Source organism: Numida meleagris, chromosome 4 (genome assembly GCF_002078875.1).
Source record: "Numida meleagris isolate 19003 breed g44 Domestic line chromosome 4, NumMel1.0, whole genome shotgun sequence".
Lineage (NCBI taxonomy): Eukaryota > Metazoa > Chordata > Aves > Galliformes > Numididae > Numida > Numida meleagris.
The window spans coordinates 61,379,396-61,393,352 of record NC_034412.1 but is presented as its reverse complement, the minus strand read 5'-3'; the positions used below and the strand labels follow the sequence as shown (position 1 = coordinate 61,393,352).

General features: G+C 39.4%; 1 long non-coding RNA gene across 1 annotated transcript; it reads left to right on the top strand.

Annotated features, from left to right (window-relative positions):
• On the top strand, nucleotides 1–10,624 carry LOC110397337. The gene is made up of 3 exons (XR_002437711.1): nucleotides 1–295; nucleotides 8,448–8,615; nucleotides 10,561–10,624. It is a non-coding gene; the product is annotated as an uncharacterized LOC110397337 (long non-coding RNA).

Here is a 13,957-nt window from a genome sequence, read left to right as displayed (position 1 = left end):
GTTGCCCAGAGAAGCTGTGAATGCCCCATCCCGGGAGGTATTCAATGCCAGGTTGGATAGAGCCCTGGGCAGCCTGATTTTAGTAGCTGGCAGCCCTACCAACCACAAGGGGATTGAAACTAGATTAAGGTCCCTTCCAACCCAAGCCATTCTATTATTTTATTTTTCTATTATTTCCTCAGAAGATGCAGCACCAGGAGGAGAAACCCCACATTGTCGCTGGTCTCTGCAAATGGATTTCAACGATAAGCAAACACTTATGTGGTCATCCTTCTATATTTTTCCTTTACAAAATGTAAGTACTGAGTAAATATAAGTGACTTATTCTGAGCTGAGCTGAAGTAGCATATTTGCTTACATGTACAGTAAGGAGAAGGATTACGCAGCCCTAAAAATAGTGATCAGAGAGAAGTGAGCTAGATATTTAGGCAGGATTTGAGTGTCTCTTGTGGTTTTAGAGAAAAGCAAGCACTTCCCTGAGGTGTCAAAATATAAGCAAAGTTGCCAGCTGAATCTTCTTTCAGTTACTTGATGTAAAGCCTGCAAAGGGCACTGATGCCAACCTGGCACAGCCTTGTGTGCCTGCCTCTGCCCAGATGTGATTCCTGCAATGCCTTTTGGATGGCTGGAGCCTGTGCAAACTGGCGATTGGAGGGTAACAGTTACAGAGATATGAGGGGAGCGAAGTTCTGTGAACTTGACAGGAAAGTCTTTGACCGTCTTTATTTCTGTGTTATACCTCATTGAACTTGCTTTGGAAGTTACATCAAAGGTCAAGGTAAGAAGAAAAGTGTGAGAAGTTCACAGTGTTTGGGCTGGAAATGTTTGATAGAATTGAACTATCAGACTTCAGAGAAAAGGATTAAAAACTGAGAAATAGTGGTTAGGAAGTAAATAAGAAAGTAAAAAAGCCTTTAGAAAAAGGAGGTAGAAGTGAAAAGGGGCTATTCAGAATACCAGCACTCTGCCCCGTGAGTTAGTAGTCAAACATTCCTGTCCATGTCCTGTTGTAAACCCTGCATTGTGGCTCCTTTCCACCACTGAATTTCCAGGGCCTCCCGGTGGGGCAGCAGCTCTGTTGTGCACCCACGCCATCCTGCCAGGCCTGTATGAGCCAGTAATTTGGTCTGTGATGCTGTCACATTCCTCGCTGAAAGTTATCGTTCTGGTGTGCCCAGTTATAGGTTTGGTGTAAGCCTGGATGTATCATGATGTGCCTAGATGTACCAAAGCCTTTGACACTGTCTCCCACAGTATTGTCCTGGCAGCCCGTGGCTTGGACAGGTACACTCTTTGCTGGGTAAGGAGCTGGCTGGAGGGCCAGGCCCAGAGAGTAGTGGTGAATGGAATTAAATCCAGCTGGTGACTGGTCACGAGTGGTGTTCTCCAGGGGTCGGTGCTGGAGCCTGTCCTCTTCAATATCTTTATTGATGACCTGGATGAGGGCATTGAGAGCACCCTCAGTAAGTTTGCAGATGACACCAAGCTGGCAGGAAGTGTCAATCTGCCTGGGGATAGAGAGGCCCTCCAGAGAGATCTGGACAGGCTGGATCTCTGGGCTGAAGCCAGTGGGATGAGGTTCAACAAGACCAAGTGCCGGGTCCTGAACTTTGGCCGCAACAACCCCAGGCAACACTACAGGCTTGGGGCAGAGTGGCTGGAAGGTTGTGTGGAGGAAACGGACCTGGGGGTGTTGGTCGATGCTCGGCTGAGCATGAGCCAGCAGTGTGCCTGGGTGGCTGTCAACGGTTTACGGGCGTTAGGCCCGATTCCGTGACAAAGGGGACAGGGGACCCAAGGGCCCACGTCCCGGGAAAAGGGGAAAGGGGAAAAGGGTAGGGAGATGGCCCTGAGAGCAAAGAACAGCGGCAACAATCTGAGGAGAAACAAACTAATTTACTAAATAAAATATCGGAATGCAAAACAACACACTATAATACAATATAATTACAATTTAAGCTGATAAATCCAATACAGAGAGAGAGAATGTCCCAAAGTCAAGGTAGGCCTTACTCTACTACCGACGATAAGACGGCTGGAGAGCGAGGTGCTGCCAAGACGAGAGACGGCGGAAAAAGGAACAAGGTCTCGTGATCTGCAAGTTCTTATACTGCGAGCTTCTATCATTTCCCTCCGGCTGGAAAATGGTAACAAAGGAGCAAAGTACCGTGGGGACTGTAGTAGTCCTTCTCTTCTGAACTAGGTATGTCCACTACATGATGTTATGATGTGGAATACCAATAACCGAAAATCACAAAACCATGACAGTGGCCAAGAAGGCCAATGGCATCCTGGCTTGTATCAGAAATAGTGTTGCCAGTAGGAGGAGGGAAGTCATTGTCCCTCTGTACTCAGCCCTGGTGAGGCCGCACCTCAAGTACTGTGTCCAGTTTTGGGCCCCTCACTGCAAGAAAGATATTGAGGCCCTGGAGTGTGTTCAGAGGAGGGCAATGAAGCTGGTGAGGGGTCTGGAGCACAGGCCTTACGAGGAGCGGCTGAGGGAGCTGGGATTGTTCAGTCTGGAGAAGAGGAGGCTCAGGGGAGACCTTATCGCTCTCTATAACTACCTGAAGGGAGGTTGTAGTGAGCTGGGGCTCAGCCTCTTCTCTCTTATAACTAGTGACAGGACAAGGGGGAATGGCCTCAAGTTGTGCCAGGGGAGATTTAGGCTGGACATTAGGAAACACTACTTTTCTGAAAGAGTGGTCAGGTGCTGGAATGGGCTGCCCGGGGTGGTGGTTGAGTCACCGTCGCTGGAGGTGTTCAAGAAACATTTAGATATAGCGTTGAGAGACATGGTTTAGTGGGGTTATTGGTGGTAGGTGAATGGTTGGACTGGATGATCTTGTAGGTCTTTTCCAACCTAGCTAATTCTATGATTCTATGATTTGCTCTGCTGGACATGCCTTATCAGAATAAAAATGAAATTAGGAAATGGAAGGATTAAATGTCTTCACTGTAGTACTTGACCAACTTATCTGTGGTTAATGTGGTGGCCACCATTCTGTATTAGTTATGCTTACATTGAACAACTTGGAATCATTTATCTATAAGGAAAGTTGCTTCCTAATCCCAGGCAGTTAGTGGTTGTCTTGTCAGCTAAAGAAAAAAATTACTTTTTGCTAGCTGTAGACCACAGAGAATCTCAATGATGGCAGTGGGCAAGGTGTGCTGGCCTGAGTCCAGTTACTGCTAAGAAGTAAATTATGCTTTATGTGTCAACCATGCAATAACCAGGCATGATTACTATTACTCTTGCAAAGTCAATTTTTGGATTTGATTGTAAAGGGATTTTTTAATCAGCTGTTACTAGCAGCATGATCTGTTTCACACCAGGTACTAGTGGCTTCTATTTCATGACTTAGTAAGCTGGGCTCAGTCTCTTGTATTCTTCACGAAGGTATGCATTTTTTATTTCTAGTTTTTGATATGCTGAAGTTTTATTGTTGTATCCGTTATGTTTATTGAATTTAGGTTCTTAAACTCGTATCAGAGGATTTGTTAAATCCTGATACTTCCATGAATTCAAAGGGGAAACAAATTCTGTGCAACACAGATGTAGTCAAATGAATGAAGCCTCAGTTTTTTGCACAAGTGTGTATGTATGATATTTGTTGTATTTAACTAGGGTGTTTGGCAGCAGTCTGGATCTCCCTGTGTTCTCTTCTTGCACTTGGCTCAAGGAATAGCAATCTGAATGTTTGCCCTCCTACCATTCTACATTTTGAGGTGACGATTTTTCATTAAGCAGAGTAACTTAACCACCATCACTAGAAAATACACTCTGCTGGTTTTAATATACAAAAGCACCGCTTTACGACTTCAATGGCATTCTAGTGCCATTGTCACTAGATTATATTGGGCTGCGCAAAAAATGTGTTCTGACAGTATACATGAACAATGATTCATTAAAAATTAGTGGCCAGTACAAGACAAACCCAAATATGTGGAAATCAGATTATTTGTAAAATGTAATTACCCATAGAGTGGGGAAATGTTTTGATGTGCTCATTTCATGTCCTGTGCGCAACTATCTTACCACGTTTCTGACAGTAATGAGACCAACAGCAATGGAGTCTCAGGAGCCAAGAGTAGCTTCCCTTTTATCTGAGGTAAAACCAGTCTTAGGTTCTGCAAGTAAGTGCTCAGCTCCACCTGCTTCTTCTGCCTTTTCCTGCACCCTGATCGCTTGATTTAAAGCCCATGATTCCCAGAAGGTGGGTGTGCTCTATATGCAGTAATAGAAAAGAATTGTACTTGGAGAAAAGAAGAAATAAAGGGGAAAATTTCAAAAGCTAGACAAAAAAAGCTAGGAAAAAAAGTGTTTAAAATTAAGAATGGAGGGCTAAGCAGATAGGAAATAATTTGGAGGTGAAGGACAAGGAAGAGGTGAATTGCAGCAAGGGCAGAGAAAAGAGATAGGGAAGTGGGCAGGTAAAAGCATATGAAAACAAATAAATATTAAAGGATGGAAAGTGCCATGTGAAAAAGAGGAAGAATTAAAGAAAGGAATTATTTTGTGAGCATAAGGGAAGCAGAAAGTAAGTAAACCAAAAAGGGAGAATCAAGTTACAACCTGCATGTAACTTGTATTTTCGTCTGTACTTTGGCTTTCCCAACCAGAGTCAGATCTTCTGTGAAAACCTCCTTCTTAAATAAGCATTTTTTCTTCAAGTCTGCCTCCTTTTGTGCCTCATTAAAACTGACAGAGAAGTCAGCAGACAGGTGAGGGATACAATGACAAGCTGGGAGTTTTTCTTTCTTCTTTATGATGTTTTCTTCCTTGTGTTGCTGTTGTTGGTTCTGGTGATTTTTTTTTTTTAATTTTGTTTTTAGTCGCACGTTTCAAAGGAGTACAATATTAATACTGAATGCAGAGCAGATAGACCACAGGGAATGTGTCAGTTCCCTTAATGACAGTCCCCTGGCTTTATAAAGAAGGAGTTATTTCTTGATTAGTAAATTGCCATTATGGGAAGCGACCATAATCATTGGAGCTTTGTGGTGGCAGCTCTCCCTGCTGTTAGCAGAGACATGTAATGATAGCAGCACTGCTGGGATGAAAAGGGAAGGTTCTTCACGGAGCCCTAATCCTGCATCCTTTTAAGAATATATTATAGGATGCACTCAGAGTCAGGGCACAACAGTAGTGGGAACTTAGGGCTGGTTCAAAACAATGATTTCCGTCAGTCCATAACAGGGATGATGCCCAAAGTTTCTGTTATTTAGACACTTCTGTACTGTATTCAGTAGAATGAGTTGAAAAACTTTTTGAAATCAGTTACTCATAAAGATCTTTCGTCAAGAGGCAAAATAGAAAAGAAGGTGTACAAAAGTGTTTCAAAATGTTCAAAAAAAAAGTGAATCCAATTTTCTACCATTTTCTGCTCTGCACTGTTGAACTGCTTTTCTTCAGCCCTGTCAAACTGAAGTTAGAAATGAATTATCACTGTAGTTATCTCTTTATCTTAAATTTACAATAGCAAAAAAAAAAAAAAAAAAGGAAACAAAAAAGATGCAACATCCTAAGACTTTTAAAGAGAGAATGCTCAGTCAGATTTCCCATTTGGGTCCAGTGCTTCTCAAATAGATCTGAAATTTATACTAAACTTTCTTACAGTTCAATTGCAAAGAAACTGCAAATGAAGTGTTGTTTGAGTACAGCTGGGGGGCAGTTGCACACTTTTTTATCATGCTTCTCAATAATCACTTGTGTAGGAGCTGTTAATGAACTCCATGCAGATAGCAAAAATATGTAGTATCTGTGTGGTCTTATTTAAATAGCACACAAACGACTTATGATAGCATTATTATGAATGTCCAGAAGAGTCAGCAGCCAAACATAAGTACAATCTAAAAAAAAAGACACAAAATCTGATAGAGAGCATGGTAATGATGTTTAGATATTATCTAATGGTCAAGAGTGGTCTCCTGAGTTCCTAACTGACAATGACAGATTAGCACTAATAAGATAAGCATGGTAGTGATAGAAAATGAATAGATGGGGCAAATCTGTGAAACACCAAAAGATACCAGGAAGGGCTGGTAATATCTGGTAATTCTTTTATCTTTTCAATATTATGTTTTATCCTGTGCTTTCGGATTTCCAGCTGCTTTAAAAAGAGAACCTTCCTGTGACCTGTCTGAGATAAAAAATGTTATAAACTTTCTAAGCCTTTTCTATCATGCATAATTTACTGTTAAATACCTGACATATGCAGATACATTGTATGCAGATTAGTCTGGTATTAATTTATATATATATATCTTTGCTGCTACTGCGTTTATGCTGTGCATGACCAAAATTTTACTCTTATTCACACTAATCCTATTAATGTTTCCCATTTAGCAGAATACTGCAAAGGAATAAAACCTAAACATTTCTAATTTCACTAGACTGTTACTTTACTTGAAGATAAGTACTATAATATAATCTTGCTGAGTTGGTGCCATTACAAAGACATAACTGATTTATGAATTTACCAAATAAAAGCTGTTACAAAGGTAGTGGTCTAAACTCTTGTCAAATTTTCTGTAGTAGCAAAACAATATTGTAATGTTTTAATTATGTTTCAGTTGCATGTACAGAATCAATCCTTTAAGTTTGAGATGACTGCTGGTTTTGTTTCATCATGTAGTGGCACATTTTAATTCCCTAAAAAGGTTAATAACTTTGTGTATTCATTGTTTAAGTAATTCCTTAAATCCCCAATACTTACATGAGCAACTTTGCTGGCTTATATTTACTTTCATTAAAATATATTACAGGAAATACCTTAAAGCCATTAAATTTCACTGTAAAAAGCTGTACGATTCTGGAGAAAAAAAAAAAGAATGCTAATCTCTAATACTTGTTTTTTGAAAGGAGACCTTAATTTTTTACTTGAAAAACTGCAGTCATTATCTCTCAATTTCATTAAAAACACTAATAGGTGCTCCTTTTCTACAGCTGCTGTTGAAGTCAGTACAAAAGATTTCCACAAGGATCAGTGTGATATCAGGATTAAAATAGAGTTAATTAAGAAAATGTTCACTCATTGGTATTTCCACCTCAAGTTGGGACAATGTAGAAGGTTGGATGTTTGTTACGAAGTTATATGCATTAAAATATTTTCAAACCACAGTGTTATCCAGGTCTATGGCTGTGAGAAGGTGCAGCATCAAAAGGTTATGATTTTGAGGCGGTTCTTAGGACAGTCAAACACCTGCAGTGCCACTCATAGTCTGGGTAAAACACAAATTCCCTGAATTTCTGAGAATTAGAATTTTTAAGATTGTTGTGATTAGTAGTAGGAGCAGTATTCAGGAGTGAAACTGCATAAAGATAGAGCTAAGATTCCAGTCTGACTCTATGGAGTTGCGGGAGTTGAGTGAAGCTCACGAGATGCTATGTCATTTAAAATGGCCCCATGAGTAATGAGTGTAACTGTTCAGTGTTGGTGATTAGATTCTTCTCATAGTTACTGTAGTAAAATTCTTCCACTGATGATGCTGAGTGATCTACCTCAGTAAAAATATGTTGATATTCTGAAAATTCTTTCTAGGAAGTGTTCATACACTTACTTACTTACAGCTCATTCCACTGACATGCTTTAAGGAGATGTATAAAATCATGAAGTGGTTCAAAGGAGATTTTTCAGAGAGCCCTGTAAGGAAACTGAAGCAAAGAAGGAATTAAATTTTTCTAAAACAACATTTTCCTTAGAATTTTAGCTTGTTGCCTACACATAATCATCGTTTCTCCTAAATGCGCATTGACTTCTTATTTGAGGCCTTGCTCCACTAAATTAATGAGCTCAGTAGGTCAAATGGTGCATGTTTAGGAGACTTAAAGTAATTTTCATAGCTATTAGAAAAAGAAAAAAAGCAAAAGCAGCTTCAGGTTTTTTCTTAAACTGCTAAGCCTGTGGAAGCTGCTAAGGCAGAAAAGCACTGCTGCTTTCTGTACTTCAACTGCAGCTAAAGGAAATTTTTTCCAGTAGACAGACACAAAACTAACTTGTAACAGAACTACTCCAAAACACTGAAATTAAGAAACCAGAGGGCAATATAGCAAATGATATATGCACTGTATGCTGTTTAATATGCAACCTGGGAAGCTCTTGCTATTCTACAGAAGAGAATAAACATGGGAGTTACCAAAATGCAGACTGCTCCTGTTCTCCAATGAGGAAATGAAGGAAGACCGAGTACTGAAAGCTTTCTCCCCAACTTGTTTGTTCTGTTTGTGCTGTTTTTAGTTAAAATGGGTTGGAAGTGTGGACATTTCTGCCTGCAGGTATTTGGTGAGAGTGATCAGAAAACTGCTAGAAATCATAACAAATTAAATGAGTGGAGATTTGGGTGTTTCTACATAAAACTTTGCCCCATTTAGCTATAATTCTATATAGCTATTTTCAGAGCTTATCACATCTGAAAAGCTGACTTTTTGTTGTTCCTGTTTTCAGCAGAGAACTTCAGAAGACTCTCTTTGAAAAGGGAACAGAGGCACAAAAAGAAGCCCCTGGTGTCCTGAGAAGGTGACCTGCTGAGGACAAGAAAAGCGATGGGAGACCTTGAAATCAAAATCATGAAGGGAAATGTGCTTTGTCCCAGTGGCAGAAGTCACAGCCCAGGTAACTGCCACAGCGAACTGCAGTCACAATTTCTCACTTCATCCAGATTTCTGTTGAGCGTGAAGGCTTTTGAATTTCTGAAGTCCAAAATCTAGCAAGTATATGGCATGCTGCATGCTTTCTCATGGAGGGCAGAGAGAACGAGAGAGAAGTTAAGTAAATTTTTGATTCCTACTTTGTCAACTGAGAGAATATTGAAAAGAAGGGGCAAATTTAAAGTTTTCAGAGGAAGACAGAACAGAGACTTCTATTACTGAATCTCTCTGCTTTGTGAAAATAACTGTGTATTGAGAAGATAATCAGACATATATAAAATACTTGCTGGGATTAGAGAGAGAAGTCTTTTTAGTCAGACATCTTGCATAAACTGAACAAGGCAAGGAGGTTTTATTAAAAGAAAAGAAAGAGTCAGCAATGTGGTTATATTTGTAAGAAAACTACTGGGAAGCTCTGACAAAGGAAAGAGTGCATGAGGAAGGAAAAATAATATTGATTATACTGTAAAAGTATATTTTACCAACTCATGCATTAAGGTTTTGACCGCACTCTGGTGACCTGCACTGAGTTCCTGATCCCCTGAGTGGCTGATACTTCATTAAATAATATAGGTAGCTCTGAAAGTAATGCCTCCTATTCATTTCCATGGAAACTGGAACAGATACAAAAAGCACAATAACACTATTTGATAGAGCAAATTCTCAGCTACAAAACACTATTTTTCAACTAGTCACAATCATTACCTATGCATTTTCACTAGCAGTGAACAAGAGCCTGCCTGCTGTGCTTGTAAAAAATAAATAAATAAATAAAAATCTGCATGTCTGTCCATTCCAGCTTGTCGCATTACTGTTGCCACTGCTGAAACGCACCACCCACTGCCTCACTGTGCTCACAACCACTGACTGGTCTCCATCAACATTCATCAAGCATTGATGAATGTCAATGGGTGCCATTGTTTCCACATGGAGGAGTTTAATGACATGCCTTTGCTTAATCCTCACTTCTGTGTCAGATGCCATTTATGTCAGATTGCCCTTCTACTGCTGTCTGTCACATGGCAGCAAAATGTAATGGGATATTGCTTAGAAGGTGCAGCCTCTGCCACCATGTCACCAATATCCATCTCTGACATCATGGGCCAACATAATAAATTAGGAGACGTTACTTTTGGAGCACCCTTTGCATTTTCTGGAGGTCTTGAAATGTTTCCTCACAGTGGAGGTACATACAGCTCTGTGATATTTTTCCTTTTACTCTAGAAATGACACTGAAAGTACTTGACTATTTGGCTAGTTAGGTCTAAGTGAAAGGTTCTGGGTGCAATCTCTAATTTGCAATCTCTGCTGCTAATGTTGCTCTCCTCCTAATCTTCTGCAATGCCTCATCTCCCTCATCTCCCTGCTTCTAACCAACTTTTTCAGGGAAGCAACACACCATCACAGCTCTGGAAAGCCATTTGAACAAATATGCTAACATTCTGGTGCAAATTCATATTGCCAGAATGTTAGTTTAAATCCACTGAAATGCAGTTTGTATTTTCCTCTGTAGTACTTCTTGCTTATATTTGCTTCGAACTTCTTCAGGAGTGGTCTTATTTAACTGAAAGAAGGAATAGGAAAAAGGAAGGAATGGTTATGCTTAGTCTTCATTTCCTCAGTTTTTTATTTTTTGGTCAGCCAAAGTTATTTATTTACAAAAGCCAACTTGCAGAATCAGTAGCCCTCAGCACGCAGGGTCTCCTCGTGCTAGCATGGCCAAGCCTGCAGTTCCCCACAAGACGGTGGAGCCCAGTGCCACAGTCCTCCTTAGGCAAAGGCCTAACTGTTTTGTTTCAGACAAATGGAGGAGTTTCAGAGAGCTTTACTCCCCATCTTGGATGAAAATAAGTGGTGGAATACTGAATTTTCCATGTCACAAAAGTTCTTTCTTTATGTTTTGTCCTCAGTCACCTCTTATGGAATTTGTTGGACTCGGTGCAGCTGCCACATTACTAGATGAATTTTGGTGAGTCGCAATTCATGTTTTTGGTTGTTTATTAATAATCATTATAAAGGAGATTTTTGGACAGCTACATAAATGTGCCACATTCCTGCAGCTTCATTTCCTCCTCTATTAAATATTGTATTCAGTCAAAGGTGTGAAGGAGCTTCTTTTTCCTTGTGTTTAATTGCCAGTACCATTGGCAGAGAATATCAGGAAAATTTTGGTGACATTTTCAAGTTTCTTTTGAAAGCAGTTATTTTAACAACTGCTTAGTTCATTGATGCTGGTACTTGTTTATTTTACTGCAACATTTCAAGCATGTATGTTTTTGGTTACACAAATACTTATGGAGGGTTTTAACTGTGGAAATAAGCAGCGGCAGTAAGAAATATTCATCCGTCTCCTTTGTTCGACATTTGCTGCTATTGCCATTTAAACATTTTTTTCTAAACTGAAGATTAAGAAGAGTTGTGTCTGGCAGAGAGGAAAAACCATTCACAAACTTTCAGTAAGGAAAAAAATAGTTTATATTTAATTTCAGGTGTCAGTGTACAGCTCCTTAGGTTTCTGTAGGATTCATTGGCTGCCTACCTTAAATCGCATCAGTTACTTTTCTGTATTTTATCTGTATTGTATAATACAGCTTAAGAGTAATTCATCTCTGCAGATAAGGGGAAAACTTTGGAAAAAGAAGAGATAATAGAGGGATGTTAGAATAAGCACTTTAGCAGTCCTGTATTTCTAGCCCAGATTAATTTGTGACTGCTTATGGAAAAAGTACATCAGAACATTATCAATTGTTTATGAGCAGAAAAGAAAACCTATTGTCAGCAAACAGATATCTTAAAATAAATCCTCTTATAAACCTCTAGTCCTGTATGGTTGTTTTCTTACATTTTTCAATTCTTATGCTTTAAGGACTCAAGTTCATTATAAGCTTTAAGTAAAGAGACTGATCATTGCAGTTAATATTATCTTTGTGAAACAGCAAAATGAAGGCTTTGTGATTTATTGTTTATTAGCAAAAAGCATTTGAATTATTTTGAGTCCAACACAACAGCATATAATATTGATTTGAAATGCCATGCCATAGAAAAAGTGTATATGTATAGACATATTGCTTCTTATAAGGTCACGATCAGGAAGGACTCCGAGATGCAAAGTTTTCAAGTAAGAAACTGTTGCTGAATGGCAATATGAAAGTACACGTGTACGTTTTTCCTGACTTGATGTTATGTTACTTGCTTCTATCTTGGACCAAAACCAGATGCGTTACATTGTCCTCTTATAGCCGTTAACATAAAATGGACAGTGTTTGCTCCTCTACCTGCTCCCACTGCTCCCTCCACAGGTGCTTTGTTATGGTGTGGTGAGCCAGGATTGCTGCTGGATCTGTGAAAATCATGACTTGTATTTCTGACTGACTTTGTTCATGAATTGTAGTTCAGGTTTATATTTCATTAAACAATATTTCCCTGTGCTCCCAGACAAAAGCAGACCTTCAGGCATAGGTCTATAATGATTGTACTGGCAGGATTTCCAAATCCTGGCTGCATTGGCAGTGTGAAAGCAGATGCTGAGTGGCCATGGCGGTGCTTGTCTGAAGGTATTTTTCTGTAAAATTTCTTGAAATAAAGTTGCTGACCACTCAGCAGTCATATAATAAGGCAATTCACCATCTCAAGAACCATTTCTATGAAATTTAACACAGAAGAAACTCTCCAACTCCCACTTTGGGTTTACCATGTATGTGAGACTTTGCCAGGCTGCCTTCTTTCACAGGTTTTCCTTCTGCATTTAACTTTGATCCTATTTGCATCTAGTACATCACTAGTATTCAGAATTTGTTGCTATAGATGAGAAAAAGAAACAGGATTTTTCCCATTAATGTAAGGCATTATATTTTGCTAGTTATCATTTCATAGTTATGTAAAGATAAGTCATGGCTCTTGAATGTGGAATGATTAGTTCAGGAACTGGAATTATGTCATAAATCATAATTAGCCTTGATTCAGCAATTCACTATGAATAATTTAATAAAATACATGTTAAATGTAAATCAACAGTTGAATTCATGAACTTAGTATGCTTTTCAGCAACTATGTTTTAAAACTAAATGAATGTTAGTGTTTATTAAAATGTTTCATTTACTTTCGTACATTGCAATAAGCAACAATAGCCGAAGTCACCAAACCACAAACAAACAGCTCTGCAGTAAAACCCAGGCAGATGGTTTCACCTCCACATCTACAGGACTCACAGTGGGGCATCACTCTCTCAGGGGAAGCATCCCCTCCAGAGAAACTTATGGAATAACTGCATTCACTCCGATAGGAGAAAATGTGAGCTAACAAGAAGTGTTCTCTCCTTCTGTTTTCCTATTCTGATGTAACTCCAGCGTATTTTTTTTTTCAGCTTCAAAAGAAAATTACTGACTTCACACTTCATGCCTGAAGATAATGTACTCTCTGATTTTTTCACTTCTTAATTTGAGTATCAGTATGCTTCCCCTCTCACTTTGCCTTCCCACTTCGTCAGTCTACTCCAGTATTATACAGTATAGCTAATTGTTACAGACTTCTTTCTGGAAGTACTGAACTTGAGAGTTTTTATGTAATTTATTTTTTGTTGTTTTCTTATTATGCTAGATTCTTTTTTTCAAAAATTCAGAAAAGAACTTCAGAGAATGTCTTCCTGAGGTGCATGTGGAGAAGCTTCCATTCTAGCATCTGTAGATGCAGGCATTGGGTCTCTATGCTCCACCAAACCTGTCAGCAACTGCCTGCATTTTAATCAATAAAAAGGCTGCAGAGGGCTCTCTGTAAGATGATGATATATGACCGTGAAATTCTTTTTCTTCGGAAAAGAAGGCAGTGAGTGGCAGGGCTGATATTTGCCTATGGTATTTCCATAAGCAAACATCCACTTAGTTGCCAAACATTATTATTGCTGTTGTTGAAACTGCTGCATTTATTTCATTTGTCTGGTGTTTTTCTGGGTGGGAGTGCCTGCTCAGACTTCTACAGAAGCACAACTGTTTTTGCATTGTATTATTATTTTTTTGTTTGTATAAGCAAGTCCTACGCACGTGCTTTTGAAAACGCAAATGCCTAAACTTTCACATCAGTGAATCCTGATTTATGATGACTTGAGTACAGGATTGATTCTCTGTCTGCTGTCGGTAACATTAGACTGCAAGGGAGGACCTGGTCACAAGATCTCATCAGCGTGGCAGGGAGTGAGCAGCTCAGCATACAAGGGAGCAGTCAGCAAGGGGCTTCCTTCAAGAACTAATTAAAAAGAGGAAAAAAAAGCATTTTTCTTGCATCAGAGGCAGTACCATGGGCTTGGTGAGCACC